The sequence below is a fragment of the Ambystoma mexicanum genome, chromosome 2p (genome assembly GCF_040938575.1).
Source record: "Ambystoma mexicanum isolate Mex_15411 chromosome 2p, UKY_AmexF1_1, whole genome shotgun sequence".
In the NCBI taxonomy this organism is placed as follows: Eukaryota; Metazoa; Chordata; class Amphibia; order Caudata; family Ambystomatidae; genus Ambystoma; species Ambystoma mexicanum.
In genome coordinates this window covers 1,214,480,532-1,214,499,269 of record NC_090923.1, presented here as the reverse complement: position 1 = coordinate 1,214,499,269, position 18,738 = coordinate 1,214,480,532, and positions in this window count along the sequence as shown.

Sequence of the window (18,738 nt, the reverse complement as noted above, 5' to 3'; positions counted from 1 at the left end):
CAGTAATGATTGGTTGTCAGTGATGCATTGGAAGACAAAGGCGCAAAACTTGTTATTTTTCTTCATGACACGATGTGCTGCTTGTGTGGTGAATCTGAACTGGAAACAGTGGAACAATTGTTACTATACTGTAGAAGTCTATCCATGATCAGAGCAAGCTTTCTGAAGTCCTTTGACAACCAGTTTGATTGTAATGATGTATCTATGATATGGGATAATTTTATGCAGGGTGATGATATGAATTGTATATGTTTTATGGTAAAATTTTACTGGAAGAGTATTTACATTTTAAACTTATTATCCTGGGGCGTGTTTTATTAATTTCCTCTGTTTGGCCTGCCATTTGAAAGATAACCTGGTATTAATGAGCTTACCAAAGTTTTAAAATGTTTATGTATCCCGTTTGATAGGTTTTAGCATTTGTAATATCTTCTTTGTTAGATGATTCAATGTTGTAAATGTTGTTGTTATCGTTGTTATATTACATACATAAATCCTTGAGGTTATACATGTATTAAATAAATAAATGAATGAATAAATAAATAAATAAATAAATGTCCAATTTCTGACCAACATGCATTCTTGCTGAGTCCCTGTTCTCCTGTGAATTTGTTTGGATTAGATTTATTTTGTATGCTAAATTACTTTTCCCCTGATGGTATATACCTTGATATTCCTGCTCATAGAGAGCACAAAGTGCTGGCAGTATTATAGGAAATTCCCCATTCGAACCCTGGAGACCATGCCAACAATCCCTGCCCGTAAGAGGAACTGTTGGACTGAGTCACAGTCAAATTATGGCAACGCATGCACATTACATTGGTTATAAGGTTAATGCTGAGCCAGTCAAAATTACTCTACATCCTGCTATGTCCCTACCATTTGTACCTCAGTAGCATGTTTCCGCCAGGCTGAGGCAGGTATTTACCCTGTAATAGAATCCCTTCTCCAACAAGGTATTAATCTACTAACACACAGTCCAAGGAATACTCTGATTTTGCCCACTAAGAAGCCAGGTAAAGAGGTTTACCATTTTATTCAGGATTTGCGCACAGTCATGCTACCGGCTTTCCATTTTGCCTAACCTGGGTACTCTTTTGTCATGAATTCCCTACTCGCCAGGTACTTCACTGCTGTACAATTTGAGTTCAGCATTTCTTTCCATATCCAAACATCCTGACACACAGTACCTATTCGCATTTACCCATAAATCCACTCAATATACATTCACTAGGCTTCCAATTGGATACATAGAAAGCCCTACCCTGTTCTCCCAAACTTTAAAGAAAGATCTTGATTCAAATCAGTTTCCAGGGGGGTCAGCGCTAGTGTGGTACGTAGATCATCTGCTCCTACCCTCCCCCTGCTTGGAAGCTTGTGAGGAATACTCTCTTATTCTGTTGAAAGCGCTTGCTGAAAAGGGTCACAAGGCATCTAAAAACAAATTACAGTTGTGTCTGCCCTGTGTGCGATAAATGGGCCATGAGATTTCTGCTCGGGAAAGACATTTGTCTCAGGATCAGATAACAGTGATCCAGAAAATCCCTAAGCCCTTGAGCAGGAAGTAGATGAGAGGGTTCCTCGGGAAGGTCAGTTATTGTAGACACTGGGTCCCAGGATATGTATCCATAGTTAAACCCGTTCAAAGCCTTACACATGATTTGACCACAGAGCCCCTGTATTGGACTCAGGAAGCAGAAGATGCCTTTGTCACCATTTAGCAGGCACTCACAATGGTTCCGGCTTTAGGTTTGCTGGATTACAGTAAGCCCTTTGTGCTGGTCTGCAATGAGCGCAAAGGGTTTGCTCAAGGTGTGCTGACTCAGTTGCACATTGATAAGTACTGGCCTGTATCCTACACGAGCATAAGTTTAGATTCAGTATCCACGGGACTCCCAGCTATCGCTGCTGCTGTTCTGTTGATAGAAAAGACTGACTCCCTAGTGCAGTAGCATCCTGTCATCATTGAGGTTCCCCATGCTGTGTTGTCATTATTGCTTAAAGGGAAGGCACAGCATATGTCAAATTCCTGTCTCACCTGATATGAAAAGTTGCTTATTTCTGTCACCAATGTAACTTTGAGTTTATGTCCAGTTCTGAATCCTGCTTCTTTGCTACCAAACCCAGAAGATGGGGGGCTGCATGATCAGGTTGTTGTGGAGACACTTTTGTCACCCCATGTTGACTCATCCAATGTACCTTTGTTGAATCCTGACCTGATTGTTTTTGTTGATGGGTCTTTTATCCATGTACCAGAAACTGGTGAATAGGTCTCTAATTATCCTGTATATTCCCACCATGCTGTTCTAGAACATATCAATTCCCATGGCAAAATCAGCACAAATCGCCAAACTCGTGGCTCTCGCCCGTGCTTGTGCTCAGTCCTGAGATAGAGCGGCTATGATACATACTGACTCCAGGTAGGCCCACGGGGTATTCCACCCCTTCGGGGTCCTATGGAATCAGCGTGGATATTTACCCCACCCCAATATTAAATGGAAAATATATATTGGCTTTATTGAATGCATTGCTACTTCCCACCACTGTAGCTATTGTTAAACACAAGGGACATGATCCCTCACAGTCATTCACAGCCCAAGGAAATACATTAGCAAGTTGTGGCAGCTCTCTACTCAGACCTTAAATGGGCCCCTGGATCCTAATAAACTTCCCTTTCCAGTCTGGCAATCCTCTAAGATCAAGCTTCAGAAGCCGAATGGGTGACCTCAACTCAACAGTATTGTAGACTAGGAGTAGATTCCCTATGGTGTTCTCCAGATGGCTGCTAGATGGCACCTGAGGTACTTCTCCCCTACATGGTCCGTGAAGTTCATGGCTCAGCCCATTAAGGAAATAATGCTATGAGAACTTCATTGCGCTGAGATTGGATGGTTCCTGGTTTAGCCTCTATGACTCAAAGTTAATGTGAAAATGGTGTCATAGTTTTAAAATATAATGTTGGCAGAGCGATACCCATTAGGATGTCTGCACGTCCTATAATGGAAGGTCAATTCTTGCATGTGCAGACAGACTTTATACAGCTCCCTGCCTGCATGAACTTTGTCTATTGCTTGGTTCTGGTTGACTTATTTTCTGGGTGGGCGGAGGCATACCCATGTAGAAAAGCAGACGCTGTGACAGTGCCTAAAAAGTTGTTAGCAAAGTTTATACCTTGGTTTGAATTGCCCCTCAGTATACACAGCGACCGGGGAAACCATTTTACTGGTCAAGTTATTAGAGAAGTGTGCAAAGCATTAGGAATAGCTCAACAGTTCCTTTGCGCTTATCACCTACGATCTAGTGTGCATTTAGAACGTCGAAATGGGGACCTTAAGTTAAGGCTGTCTAAAGTGTGTAATGAGACAGGTTTGAAATGGCCCCAAGCTGTGCCCCTGGGTCTGTGTGCCGTGCGCAAAAATCCACAGTGTAAATACAAACTGCCCATGAACTCCTCACTTGTCACTGTATGAGAAGGGGAACTGCACCCACAGCAATTCCCCACATTCAATGTCTGCCATTAGAGGATGGTACAGTCCCCCAACCAGTGGAAATCTGTGCTCCAGGCTAGGTGGTGTGGCCCAATCAAGGTCCTCTTCACCACAAACTCCGCAGTGAAGTGCACTGGGATGCCAGATTGGATCCATGCCAAGCACTGTCGCCAAGTCGCCACTCCGGTTGATGGCATCACCTCTGCGACAACCTATCTTCCTCGGCTTGGCACCAGTTCCACTGCGACCACAGACTCCACCACCAGTGATGCCGCCAAATGTTTGCCAATGTAAGACTCTTCCAGTACTGTTGGAACAGTACGGCCAGTACCAGAAGGTGAGGGCACGTCCCTCAATCAACCAATATGCGCACATGCTCAACCAGGATCCACAGCTTCTGAAGCTCTTCCACACAGTGGAGGTCCCTGTGTGAGCTAGTGCTAAACTTCCTTCATCAGGTGGGTGAAGTTCTGGAAGAAACAACCCCAATTCAAACCTCACTATTGGCGTACCATCTTCAGTATGCAGCCCCTCTGGACCTCGCAACGCAACCTTCAAAAGGTACGCTTTGCGATCCTGTGGAAGAGCTCCTGGGAGTCAATAGTCACTAGCCCCTGGATTTGTCCCCTCAACATTGAGGAATCCCCCTGAAATGGCGGTTTATTGGAAGAGAGTAGAAACCACTATTGTTGATTCACGGATATCTGCAAGTTATGGCCCTTGCTGGTATCATCTGTTGGTCATTCTTTTTGTCATAATAACCCTTATATACACATGGCTCTGGTACCTGGGATACTTGTAGTTTGGACTTTCAATTATGAACTGTGCACTAAGGAATTATTTTCTCAGTTCCTGATTCCTGGTGGAACCTTTGAACATTGATATGTACTTTGCTGCAACTTCACAGAGCCTATCAACTTGGGTGTTTTTAGTCTGGCAAACTTATTTTACTTGTGTCTCTCATTTTACCTGCCTTTATAAACTAAATCAAACTTTGTCTTCAAGCCACAAACCTTTGTGCTGGTGTCACAAACTGATTCCTGATCGTGTGCATTTGAGGATTAGACCTTGTGTACACTATGTCTGGTTATATTTCTGTTATCATCGTTAATGTCAGAATATTGACATAGTATTGCTTCACTGAGATTGATACTTTTTTCACCACCTGCCATGAAAATGACAGTCCCTCTGCACGTCCCTGTGTTCACAGTGAAAACACTTACTTGCATCTCTCCTGGCAGTATGCCTGCATTTTCAATCTTACCGACTGCTAGGTCTGTGCCCATTTGCCACATGACTTATCCTCCAGGTTCCCTACAGCACCAATCGCCTTTCAATGAGGGGGATGTCTGTTTGGATCTCAACTTGGTAACCCAGCCCCAAGGGCCAGGACCCTATAGGGACATTCATACCCACGTGGGCTTCACCGGTTTTCCAGATTTTCCCACCCCAGAGCATGTATGCACTAAGGCAGCAGCACTCCACCTTCTCTCCCCAGCAATTGGTCTTGTATGTTACACCAACCCAGGTCCTCTGTTCATGGGAACTAGCAAATGTCATTATTATCGGTCCACTGATTCCAGTGTAGTGATCAATAATGTTACATTTGCCTTTGACCGAAACGCTTCATTTTCACAGTACAGATACGCTATGTATTCGAGAACCCATTTCATCTGCGTGGATAAAGCTTATCCCTGGCTACCCATTAATTGGGGAAGGAGTTGTTACATGGGGTATATCCTGCCCGCAGTACATTATACTCTAACCTTTCCAGCCCAGTCCTGTCTCAGAAGAAGTACTGCCTGGGAAAGCTTTGTTGTGGGGTGGGATATCTTATACCAGCCCTTGGGATTAAGAAAAATAGAGACCATCTGACCCAATTGTCATGGTTACTGTAGGATATTGCAAATGCCACTGCATCCTCCTTGACTCTATTATCCCGAGAACAAGTAGCCATCCAAACCATGGTGCTTGAGAATCGTATGGCTCTAGACATTGTTCTGGCATCACAGGGAGGCGTTTGCAAAGTCATAAAGAGTGAGTGCTGTACTTTCATACATAGTCACTCAAGCAATATTACTACATCATCACCCACATTTGTGACACTGTAAGCCTCCTTCATACCAGTCCAGTGGCTTCCTGGACCTTTGGGTCTGGGATTGAAGGTCTATTGCGAACTCTGGGTGCATCTATTGGTCAGATCTTACTCATAGCGCTAGGCATAATTGTAAGTCTGTCCTGTTTGTCAATGGTTTATAAGTGTCTCTATTATTGAACATGCAACACGTGTTCTGAAGTCTCTCAAACTGCCCAAGTGCTTTACTGTCATGCTACTGAAGAAATGATCTGCTATGACATTATGTGACATTTGTTCCCCAAAAGATGTATGTAAGAGACTGGAGTGAATGTCTCATAGGAGGGGACTGTGGGTTAATGTTTGAAATGTAACTGTTATGTACTCCCCTGGCACACTACTGCATTATAATATTGAGGAGATACTGCAAACTCCCGTGTTTAAACAACTGTTTCTAGCTTGTGCAATGTGAGGCTTTACTGCTCATGACTTACAATTAACGTTCTTCACCTAGAGTGTAGCTATGCTTGCCATCACATCTCTCACTTCTGATGCATTTCCTTTTTGGCATATGTAAGTGGGTTTTAGGCTCCTGGTTTCTTAGGAAATGCGGCATTAGCAGATGGAAGTCATCATACTGTAAGTGTTCTCCCCTGCCTCAAAGCATGTGTGAATCTTTGAGTAGTGTCTTTAACTTCCTTGTCCTCCCTGATAGCACTGTCTAACAGTTGCAGTTGGTATCAAAGACTTGTATAGTGGGGCTGTTACGCTCACCTGATTCCCACAAGGGTGTCGATCGAACCCGGACAGCAGCGGCCTCCACCAACGTGAAGCGTAGGGCAAAGATGGCTGTCTGGACGGACCCGCCTAGTATCGTGTGCTTGACTCGTAGGAATATTCTCCTGTAGATGGAGAAAGGGATTTAGTCCCGTGGATTTGAGTGCAGACCCCTCCCCACTGCTCCCACTCTCCCCGCTGGCCACCTCCGATATTCCCACTTAGTGTCCTCACCTTATGTTTTTAATGGATGAGCTCTCCATCCTGCGTGGCTTGCAGGGGCGCATAGATACCAGTTACTTCACTGGTTTGGGGTATTGGAGTTCTGGAAGATTATTGACACCAGAGTTTACCAAGTTTAAAGAGTTCAATATGTCCAATGCTCACTATTGCACCCCTTGGTGATTTTTGCGGCAACAAATACTGTCTGGAGGTTGCTGGTGGCATTCAGGTAAGAGTCTGTATTACCCAACACTATCCGGTAAAATTGCATGAGTTTAACTTGTTGTTTTTTCCTCCCTTCATAGATGCGGCATAAGGAGATGCGGCGCATTGAAGGATAATGCCTCCGGTGGTAAATCAGGTAAGCCTTGTGGTAAAATGATTGTTGTTGTAGTCTCTCTAGGCTCACCTCGCTATTCCTTTTTCTTTTTTCCCCAGGTGTTGAAGATCGCCGAAGAAAATGATGGAGGCAGCGCCGAGTCGAAGATGCTGTGGACTGGTGAGAATGGAGCGGCGTTGCAGCTGGGAAGCGACGCGTGTCGAAATAATGTCCCTTCAGGCTCGGAATGGTGCAAGATCCTGAATCAGGTAAGGAATTAGATTAATGTCTGTAACCGAACCTCTTCTCCTATATTCCCCTTTCTTCTAGGAGCTCCGAATGTGAGGCGGGCGCGGCAGAAGACTAGATGCAGGTTTGCAGGCACGGTGAGCGTTATGCTGCAGAATGCAGAATAACACGAAGCGTGTGTTGTAGATCGGGCGTGGTTTAAATAGCCTCAAAAGTAGTCCCAGGTAAGAAGTCCCTAGAACCATACCCGAGTAAAAAATAGTCCTTGCAGAAAAATAGTCCCTTCCAGGTCTCACGTTGGCCTGGATGCATGTGCAGCATGGTCTGCCTGAGGTAGGTGATGACTATGAGCATGGCGCCTTAGGCGCCAGGACTGATTCTACTATGAGCCTGGCGCCTAAGGCGCCAGGACTGAACCCAGATAGCCCCTAGCCGGGGCTTCTGAGGTTTTACTAAATGTCTGGGTGCCTGCTTCTGGGGCGGATGGACCTGGTCCAGATGCCCGGGGGTAGGCATCATGACAGCACTCCCCCCCCAAGGCCCCTCCTAAGGTCATTCTTCCTCTGGGCCCTGGTTTGTCTGGGAGGTTCCGATGGAATTTCTTCACTAACCGGGGTGCATGGACGTGGTCACTAGGTTCCCATGACCTTTGCTGCGGTCCGTAACCTTTCCAAACGATTAAATAAAAAAGTTTAGATTTAAACATCTTAGAGTCTAGGATATTTTTTACCTCGAATTCAGGTTCTCCATCTATTAGGATGGGGTCAGGTGGTTTGGTTAATCTTGTTCCGGGTTGAACTGGTTTTAGAAGTGAAACATGGAAGATGGGATGGATCCGCATATTAGAGGGTAATTCTAATTTAACTGCTACCGGGTTGATAATGTTTTTAATGGTATAAGGTCCCAAATATCTAGGATTAAAAGTTCGAGTCCCTTTTAGAGGTATGTGTCTGGTAGCCAGCCATACTTGATCTCCAATCTGGTATTGGGGGGTGTCACTCCTATGCTGATCTGCATTCTTCTTGTATTTCTCTTTTGCTTGTTTCAAATGTTCAGTTGCTTCCTTAAAGGCTTGAGTAATAGTAGAGTGCAGATGGGTCACTGCCGGCATTTCCAAGTGCTGAGGTGAATCAAGTTCTGAGGTTCGAGGATGATCACCATATATGGTATAAAAGGGGCTTTATCCAGTTCCTGAATGTAATGAGTTATTGTATGCGTATTCAGCAATCCATAATATATCCTTCCAATTGCCTTTGGTCTGGTGTAACATGCAACGTAGGTATTGCTCAAGAGTCTGGTTGGTCCTCTCCGTTTGACCATCGGTTTGGGGATGGTAACTAGTAGATAACCTCACGTCGATTTGCGCTAGTTGACAACATTTCTTCCAGAATTGCGAAATGAATTGACTACCTCGATCAGAAACCAATACAGAAGGAAATCCATGTATTCGAACAATGTTTTCGATAAATTCCTTGGCCAAAATTAAAGTGGAAGGTAATCCCTTTAAAGGAATAAAGTGAGACATCTTGGAAAAAAGGTCAACAACAACTAGAATGGTGTTAAAACCATTACATGGAGGTAGATCAGTAATAAAGTCTAGGGACAAAGTGTGCCATGGTGCAGGTGGAACATCCAAAGGTTGTAAAAGGCCGGCTGGTTTTTTCTTCTGACTTTTGTTTTGGGCGCAAATACCACAAGACAGCACAAATGACTTTACGTCTTTTCGCCAGGTCGGCCGCCAGAATTGTCTTTTAATTTTAGCTTCAGTCTTGGCAATACCTGGGTGTCCTTCCATTAGAGCATCATGATAATTGGAGATTACTTGTTCTTGTAGTTCTTTGTGTGGGAGAAATAGACGCCCTTGATAGTAGGATAACTTATTGATGACTGAATAATCTGGGCCCTTTTTCACCCAGTCCTGCAGGGCTACTGGATTGAAAAGTTGTTGGATCCTTAAATGAATATCTTCCAAAGTCTGTAGAGTAGTTATGCCAAGGATTCTTTGTCCTGGAATTATAGGCACTGGTTCTGGGTTCGAAAAGGCTTCTCCCATCCCTATTCGGGATAAGGCATTTGCCTTACCATTCTTGCAACCTGGTCGATAAGTAATCACAAAGTCGAATTTGGCGAACAACCATGCCCATCGAAGTTGACAGGATGATTGGGCCTTGGCTGTTTTTAAATACTGCAGGTTCCTGTGATCGGTGATTACAGTAATGGTGTGCCTAGCACCTAGAAGATAATGTCGCCAAGCCTTGAAGGCGGATTTGATGGCTAACAACTCTTTATCGGTAACCACATAATTTAACTCAGGGGCCGAAAACTTTCTGGACCAAAAGGCTACAGGATGAAGTTGACCGGTTTCGGGATCCTTCTGGGACAGGACAGCTCCCATGGCTAAACTGGATGCATCGGTTTCGACTATGTATGGGAGCTCGGGGCATGGATGCTTCAAGACAGGTGCCGACGTGAATTTCAACTTCAGCTCTTGGAAGGCCTTTTCAGCCTCTTCGGTCCACAAGAAGCGTTTGTTTTTTTGCAAAAGTGCGGTGATGGGGTGTACGACCTGTGAGAAGTCAGGAATAAATCTACGGTAGAAATTAGCAAATCCGAGCATGCTTTGTACTTCTTTAACTGAATTGGGTGATGGCCATTTGAGAATTGCATCCACTTTTCGAGAGTCCATTCAGACTCCTTTTGGAGTCAGGATAAATCCCAGGAATTCAACTTCAGTAGTATGAAAAACGCATTTTTCCAATTTTGCCTATAACTTGTGCTGACGTAGTTTCTGAAGGACTGCACGAACGTGCTTAACATGATCTGATTCTGAGGAAGAGTACACTAGAATATCGTTGATGTATACGACGACGCAGACGTCGATGAGTTCACGAAGGACATTGTTCATAAAATACTGGAAGGCTGCTGGTGCATTGCACAACCCGAAGGGCATAACCTGATATTCGAACAATCCGTATTTGGTACGAAAGGCAGTCTTCCATTCGTCGCCTTTCTTTACACGTACCAAATGATACGCTCCTCTGAGATTTAATTTAGTGTAGATGCAAGCATCCTTTACTTGGTATAGTAACTCGGGGATCAAAGGCAATGGGTATCGGTTCTTCACAGTAATCTGACTTAATGCGCGGTAGTCTATACATGTTCTAAGGTCACCTTCCTTTTTAGGTACGAAGAACAAAGCTGAGGAAACAGGGGACTTGGATGGATGAATGAAGCCATTAGCAAGGTATTGGTCTAAGTATTGTCGTAGGTGCAGGTTTTCGGGTTCCGTAAGGGCGTAGATCCTGCTGCATGGAGGTTGTGCACGGGGTATGAGGTCGATTTGACAATCGTATGATCTGTGTGGCGGTAAGGTGTTTGCCTGTTCTTTTTGGAAAACGTCTTGGAATTCTTGGTATTCCTGAGGTAACTGCACGACGGGATTAGTGACTGTGGCCAGGCCTTTGTTCAAGGTCTTTTCCGGGTAACAGGTGTGTGCACACTCCGGGAAGGTTATTCTCTTCTCTCACCAATCAATACAAGGATTATGTGTTTCTAACCAAGGTATCCCCAGTATTATTTGGAACTGCGGGGCTTTGGTTAAATCAAACAAAATAGTCTCTCGATGCCCATCCTGACCCAGCAGTGTCATCTCTGTAGTGGAATGAGTTACAGGCCCAGAGTCAATTTCAGTTCCGTCGACAGTGGTGATGACATCCGAAGTGGTCTTTTTGCAGAGAGGTAGATTCATCCTAGAAGCCAATTTATGGTCCATATAGTTTCCTATGGCCTTGCTATCGATGTATGCCCTTGCTGCGTGCATACGTGATGGGAGTCTTGGGTCAATAAGGACCATTGGTATGATTAAATGCGAGGTCTGAGTGTCCTTCTTCAAGCTCGGCAAGCGGACCTCTAGCTTGTCGGGCGTGGTCGTTTCCCGATTCAGGCTCTGTTTGATTTATAACAGCTACTCCGGCCACTTTCTTGGATGGTTTTATAGGACAATCCCGTAGAAAATGTCCTCAAGCCCCACAGTAAAGACACAATTGCATCTGTCGTCTTCTTTCTCTTTCCTTTTGCGTTAAGGGTCCCTTAACCCCCCCGATCTGCATGGGATCTGATGCGTCTGTTCCTTTGGAGGTAATATTTGGTTTAACCAATACTCGATTCTCGAATTTAGCTCAATCAGCCTTTCTATTCTGAAGTCGGTGGTCTAACTGGACTACTAAGTCTATATATTCTGCGCAATCCTGGGGTGGGTTCACAACCTGGGCCAAAACATCTTTGAGCTCACCCCGAAGCCCACGATGAAATAATGTAATTCGTTTTTCCTCTGGCCAGCCAGTTTCTACCACTAACCTATTGAAGGTTGCGATATAGGTAAGAAGATCCTGAGTGCCTTGTCACAGGGATAAAAGTTCGTTATCCAGGGCCTGACCCTGTGAATGTCTGGCGAATAGTTTTTCCATGCTCAGTTGAAAACCTTGAAAATCCCGAAGAAGAGGGTCATCCTGGTTGACCAGCGGGATGGACCAATCTGCTGCGGTGCCACTAAGGTATGATAGTACATAGGCTACTTTGGCTTGATCGTTTGGGAAAGCCCCATATCTGCATAGAAAGCGCAAGCGGCACTGGTTCATGAACACTGCAAACCTTTTCGGGTCCCCAGCAAAACGTTCGGGTAGAGCTAAAGGAATGCTCCCTGGTAGCACCACTTGCACAGGATTGCTCAATGAGACAGGAGTTGGATTCCCCCTGAGTCCAGGTAGTGGTGTTTGGCCAGCTTGGCTTTGCAGCAGTTGTCTAGCAAGATCATCAGTGCGTTCCTTTGACATAATCAGTTCTCTCCTGAGGGCATTCGTTTCTTGGCGTACGGAGTGCACCTCTGCCCTAAGTTCCCCTAACAATTGGGCTAGTTGGTCGGTTTCAGAGGTTTCCATTACGCCCGGGTGGGGATTTGTAGGTAGGCTTTGCGTTCTGTTACGCTCACCTGGTTCCCACAGGGGCGTTGATCGAACCCGGACAGCAGCGGCCTCCACCAACGTGAAGCGTAGGGCAAAGATCGCTGTCTGGACGGACCCGCCTAGTCTCGTGTGCTTGACTCGTAGGAATATTCTCCTGTAGATGGAGAAAGGGATTTAGTCCCGTGGATTTGAGTGCAGACCCCTCCCCACTGCTCCCGCTCTCCCCGCTGGCCACCTCCGATATTCCCACTTAGTGTCCTCACCTTATGTTTTTAATGGATGAGCTCTCCATCCTGCGTGGCTTGCAGGGGCGTGTAGATACCAGTTACTTCACTGGTTTGGGGGTATTGGAGTTCTGGAAGATTATTGACTCAGGATTTTACCAAGTTTAAAGAGTTCAATATGTCCAATGCTCACTCTTGCACCCCTTGGTGATTTTGCGGCAACAAATACTGTCTGGAGGTTGCTGGTGGTGTTCAGGTAAGAGTCTGTATTACCCAGCACTATCCGGTAAAGTTGCGTGAGTTTAACTTGTTGTTTTTTCCTCTCTTCATAAATGCAGCGTAAGGCGATGCGGCGTATTAATGCCTCCGGTGGTAAATCAGGTAAGCCTTGTGGTAAAATGATCTTCTTTGTAGTCTCTCTAGGCTCACCTCGCTATTCTTTTGTCTTTTTTCCCCAGGTGTTGAAGATCGCCGAAGAGAATGATGGAGGCAGCGCCAAGTCGAAGATGCTGTGGACTGGTGAGAATGGAGCGGCGCTGCAGCTGCGAAGCGACGCGTGTCGAAGTAATGTCCCTTCAGGCTCGGAATGGTGCAAGATCCTGAATCAGGTAAGGAATTAGATTAATGTCTGTAACCGAACCTCTTCTCCTATTTTCCCCTTTCTTCTAGGAGCTCCGAATGTGAGGCGGGCGCGGCAGAAGACTAGATGCAGGTTCGCAGGCACGGTGAGCGTTACGCTGCAGAATGCAGAATAACGCGAACCGTGTGTTGTAGACCGGGCGTGGTTTAAATAGCCTCAAAAGTAGTCCCAGGTAAGAAGTCCCTAGAACCACACCCGAGTAAAAAATAGTCCTTGCAGAAAAATAGTCCCTTCCAGGTCTCACGTTGGCCTGGATGCATGTGCAGCATGGTCTGCCTGAGGCAAGTGATGACTATGAGCCTGGCGCCTTAGGCGCCAGGACTGATTCCTACTATGAGCCTGGCGCCTAAGGCGCCAGGACTGAACCCAGATAGCCCCTAGCCGGGGCTTCTGAGGTTTTACTAAATGTCTGGATGCCTGCTTCCGGGGCGGATGGGCTTGGTCCAGATGCCCGGGGGTAGGCATCATGACAGGGGCTTTGTTCCCTGCTTGGAACATTGTTTCAGTATGATTCCTTGCCCTGTCTGGACCACCCCTTCTATTGAAAAGCATATGTTCCTTTGGGTATATGAGAACGGTGCACAGAGAGGGCGGGGGGTTTCTCACTTAAGCAAATGGCTTGTACTGTCATTAGTTGGTTTAGTCCTGTTGTACACTTTTTACTAATAAATTGTTCACCAATGCACCAAAATAGTCAGTGGGCAGTTTTCCACGACACTAGACATCAGCAGAACTTGTCAGTCATCACCACACATAGCCGACCATCGCCAACCAAGGCTTATTATCGACAACTGAAGTCCACAATTGCCAATGATGGCAGTCCATCACAACACTATTGCCAGAGGCCACCAGACCTTGGACAATGATCGCCAAACCATGGCCAACAATCGTTAACCATGGTACATTATCACCAGTCATGGTCCACCATTGTGGAAAATGGCAGATCCTCACTAAACATGGTCAACCATAACCAGACCATAGCCAGCAATTGCTATCTATGGGTGACTATTGAAGCCATGTTCAATCATTGCTATACCATGTTTAACCATCACCAGAACATGGCTGGCCATGCTCAACCATTTTCGACCATGGCCAGTCATGGTCAAACATCGTCAACCATGGCTGGCCATCTCCAAGCATGGTTGACAATTGCCAACCATGGTCAAAAATCACAAACCATTGTTGACCATGGCTGACCAGGATTTATTGTTGCCTGACCATATTTGGCCATCACCACACAATGGTCTTCCACTGCCAGACCATGGTTGATCATAGCCCACATGTTTCTTTAATCATTTGTATACCTTTTATACATCCAAGATCCTAAGAGTTCCAGCCCCAATCCAAAGTCTGCTTGTAAGAAAATACAATGGGATACACTGTACATTTCTGTCTGTATCCATATTGCAAATAACATCCTGCATGTGTGATCGCATCACACCAGAGTCCACACCAGAATATGTCTACACGGCTTAAGTCCTCCAAATGCATATTTAATCCACTCTTCGGAACGTAGCGCTATAACCAATGAATCCAGGAATCCCCAAAGATCCATATTTGACACACTTCTGTTTCTTCAACATTCATGATTAACTACATTAAAAACCACAGCAACATATATGAAATCTTATGTTACTGGGATTAATATTAGCATGGCCTACACGTGCTCTGGGGGATGTGAAAGGGAGGAGAGGAGGCTATGTTATTATGGAAAGGGAAAATGCAAGAAAATATTAAGCATTTGTTAACTGCTTTCACACAGCAATACATATTACAACTACAAAACATTGAAACAAAATAAAACACTTCATACTCAATAAAAGATTAAACACAGGAGCAATATTTTGGAACAAAAAGTTGGAAAACAACACTGGAAGCTTCGACGACTCACCAAAACACAAACAGGAACAATAGACCCCCTATAAACAGTAAGAATGCGCGAGGGCAGTCTGCTTGGTGGTGTCTTGGTCATGCATATGAGTTACACAATGGCGGTTTAATCTGAAGTCGGCTCGGACTGAATTGCCATCTTAGTGGCACGGACTCAGTTTGATTGTGGTGTGCTTTTTGGCAACTTTATTTTAACTGTAAGTCATTCATAGGCACACAACAAGCAACAAAAGAGAGCAAGTCGATGGTCCCTGCATCCTGGGCTGGCTCATTGTTATTTATGAACCTGGTGACCCATGTGGGCAGGGCAGTGCTAGTTGTCCATTTTCATGGATAACAATGAGCTGGAAGGTGACAATGCTGGGTGCTCGTGCGGACCATTCCCACAGACTTCTCCAATCATCCTGCGTGACATTGGTGAAGCTACGCTATTGCAACAACCAGCCGCACTACCACAGCTGTGTGGGTTGAAAACATGACAGTCACCATCCAGCAACGCCAACACAAGGGCAAGACAGATGAGCGCCCGCCATGAGTCAGTGTCAACATATAAAACAAGAACTCGCTGCACTGTTTGACAGGCAAGTTCATCAGTTCATCAGCTTACCATAGGAGTAGAACATGTTTGCTCTTCTCTTTTTGAATAGATGGTCAACATGTCCCACTTGCCAGCTATAGTATCAGAGCAAAATGTTAATGATGATGATGTGCTTAAAGAAGCACCTAAACGTTCATCTTATTTCAAGACACAACTTGTATGCTATGCTATTTCATGCTGATTGCCATCTATAAATTGCACATGTGTTGTGGGGGTATCCCGTCATTGCATCGAATACAAAGCATTGAATGCCAAAAGCATCTAAAAAAACATCAAATGCATTTTTTTCAAAGGTAAAGGTTTTATTTTAATTGTAATGGGTTTTAAGGGGTAAAAAAACAGGTGTTGGCGGGGACTCCCCCCCCATTGGAAAAAAAGAAAAAAAAATGCATTCAATGCTTTTTTTTTAGATGCTAAGGCATTCGAATGCCAAATGGCATTGCAATCACTATAAACCGCCGTGGGTAGTGCCTCCATCACCCCAATGAGCTACTGGAAGTTGCAGTCTTAAGTCCAAATATGCTGCCACTGTGGGGAGCAGCTGCGGACGGTGGCAACAGGGAGCGGGGAGCTGCCTGCCATGATGTGTCCGAGGTGTACTAGAATATATCTGGGCCCTGGCACTGCTATTATCAATGGGAGAAAGTAATCCAGAGAAACTGTTTAACCACTCCTGTACCAGCCAACACAAGCATTGACAGCTGGCCTCAGTCCTCATACGATGGCCCAATAGGACTTTGACCAAATCGGGATCAGCATTCCTGGAATTGAGCGGCGTCCTACTTGGGTGTCATTCGGAGTTCCTTTGAAATTCCCTGGTCCTCTAGGCAACCACGAGGCCCTTTGGAGAGGATGGCCATCTTTGACTCAGACGTAGTCTGGCTAGTTAGATAAATCCTTCCTGATTATTTATTCATAAAATCATGAAATTACTTTCTGTTATGTTTTATATTTTTCTGGGGCCAGAACGCAATAAATGCGTTTGTTAGAAATTGTCATTCTTTCATTGTCTTTCATAATCATGACTGAATATATAATTTTGTGATTTTATGAATCTCACTGGCAGCACGCGATTTTGTTTTCCTAATATAACGAAAAAGAATTTAGACTAAGATTAAATCTGTATTGAACAAATTAACTGTTGGTTCTAAAAAATCTATCGGAAACACGTGACGCAAAATGCCTCCATTGTACAAAAGAGGCGGAGACGCTTAAACACGTGGGTGCAGAATGTGAGGCATTAGTGACGCAAGGAACTCATTTCCTCAGAATGGTAACATGGACGAATGGTGGCAGCGAATGCTAACTGGGAGAAATGGTATGCTAACATGTGCCTTAATTGATTACCTTGACTATATAACTGTACAATGATGTACAGGATCTTGGAGGTGGCGGTTTAAGGACAATGAACTTAAAACCAGTTGACAAAAACAAACAAAAAAGTGCTGACTTTTGACGATGATGCCCTGTTGTGTGATGGTGTGTTTCTTCGTTTGTTTGCTTTGCTTTGCGATGATCAAGACACATGAAAAAATGTTATTCTAATGGAGAAATGAAATGTAAAATGAAGTTTGTAATAAAAGAATATATTTTTACAATAAAAAATAAAAAAATTAAAATTAAAATAATTTTTCTAAAATGCTGGTAGAAAACGCATCCTTTTTTTATAATTACACTGTGTCCAGAACAACAGATTAGTTTAATTAATTTCCCTAGCTATCTCCCTTTCTTTAACGTATTGGCTAGTGGGGCAATACTGCATCACAACATTCGAAGTTGTAGAAAGCAGTGCTCTATCAAACGTGAGAGCCCTTAGTCTGAGTATTCTAATTGGCTAGTCGGGTGGGTGTACATTCTAATATTGCAGGCATACTGCTTCCATTTTCGAATATCAATCATTTAATTGTGCACACTTAAAAGTCCTCATCAGAAGGGTCTGCCCGACATTTGAACACAGTTTGTCCAACATTCGTCATTATACGATGGGAAAGCCAGACACGTTCTTTTCAGCTTTTAAGCAGATGTTTGAATTTCCCTAAAGAGCGCTTTCTTCCACGGGGCCTGCCGTGCACTCATGTCCCCATGGGCAAGATCGCCTCTGGGGAGTGAAAGTGTAAAAAGGGCCAGATAGCTCTCCAGAGTCGGCAAGGACAGATAATTAAATTGCTGTTAAGTGGAGCAAGATAAAAGGTGTATGTTGCCTTCCTCTGACCCTCGTTTTTATCAGCACTTAGTACCGAGTGTCAATGGTTTTACACCCTGCGTGGTGACCGCTAGCAGTCCTTGTCCCGCCCACTCGCACTCCCGAGGGTGAGCTCACACCAGCTGGAGTGGTTTCGTGAATGTGGCGAGTGGTTTGCACACATTAGCCTGGAAATGTACAGGTGAAAGTCCAGTGTGTGGGCCACGCCACTGCCATGGCAGGAACAGGAAGGTTAAGGATTGCTCGCCGCCATCTTAGTGGGTCACGAGCGCAATGCCCTGCTATGCCCACATAAACAATGCGAATACATTCATGTATTGTGACGAAGACCCCTGCCTGGCTCCTGCAGTAGGAATGGGGGTTAGGGGCCACCACCCGCTGCGTGAGGCACCAACACATGTCCCACTAGATTAGGCAGGACCGCCAGCTCCCAAGGAAGGTTCTGCTAGAACAGATGTAACCCCAATGCTTAATTCGTGGGGGGTGGGGGAGGCGGTGGGGGGGTTGCCAGGGCTCAATTCTGGCACTCAATGTCTGAGACTCAGTTTGATTATGATGTGGTGTTCTCCCCCTTCTACCTGTATCCTGCGATCACCCTGGCTGTGCTGAAGTGGAACCTTAAGGGAAGGTCATGAAGGGTGATCACTGTTAAATACAGGGATACCCCAAACGCCTATAAATATAAACACTAGATCAGAGTAACCACAAAGCGACACAAGGATGGACGGGTAAAGCTATGTTGGTATACAGTCTCCTTAATTAACAGGTGTTATCATAGATATATTTCAAGCTAGTCCCCTGTACCCCAGCAATTTTATGTTTTATATAAAAGGGGTGGACACAATAAACTTAAAGGCATGGTCTAGTAAAAAATGTTATTTAAAAAATAGATAGGCAACATAAAAAAAAAATACTAGCATTCTCTTTTTTAAAACTTTCTATGTAAAATTTTGAGCTATTCAAGCTCAAAATTCGCAAAAGCAAGCACATGGGCGCATCCATTTTGTGAAATGGATGCCCTCCTGTGCTGGCTTTTGCTTTTGCGGCACTAATGAAGGAAAAGCCAGCCAGCTGTAGTAAACAAAAGCTACCG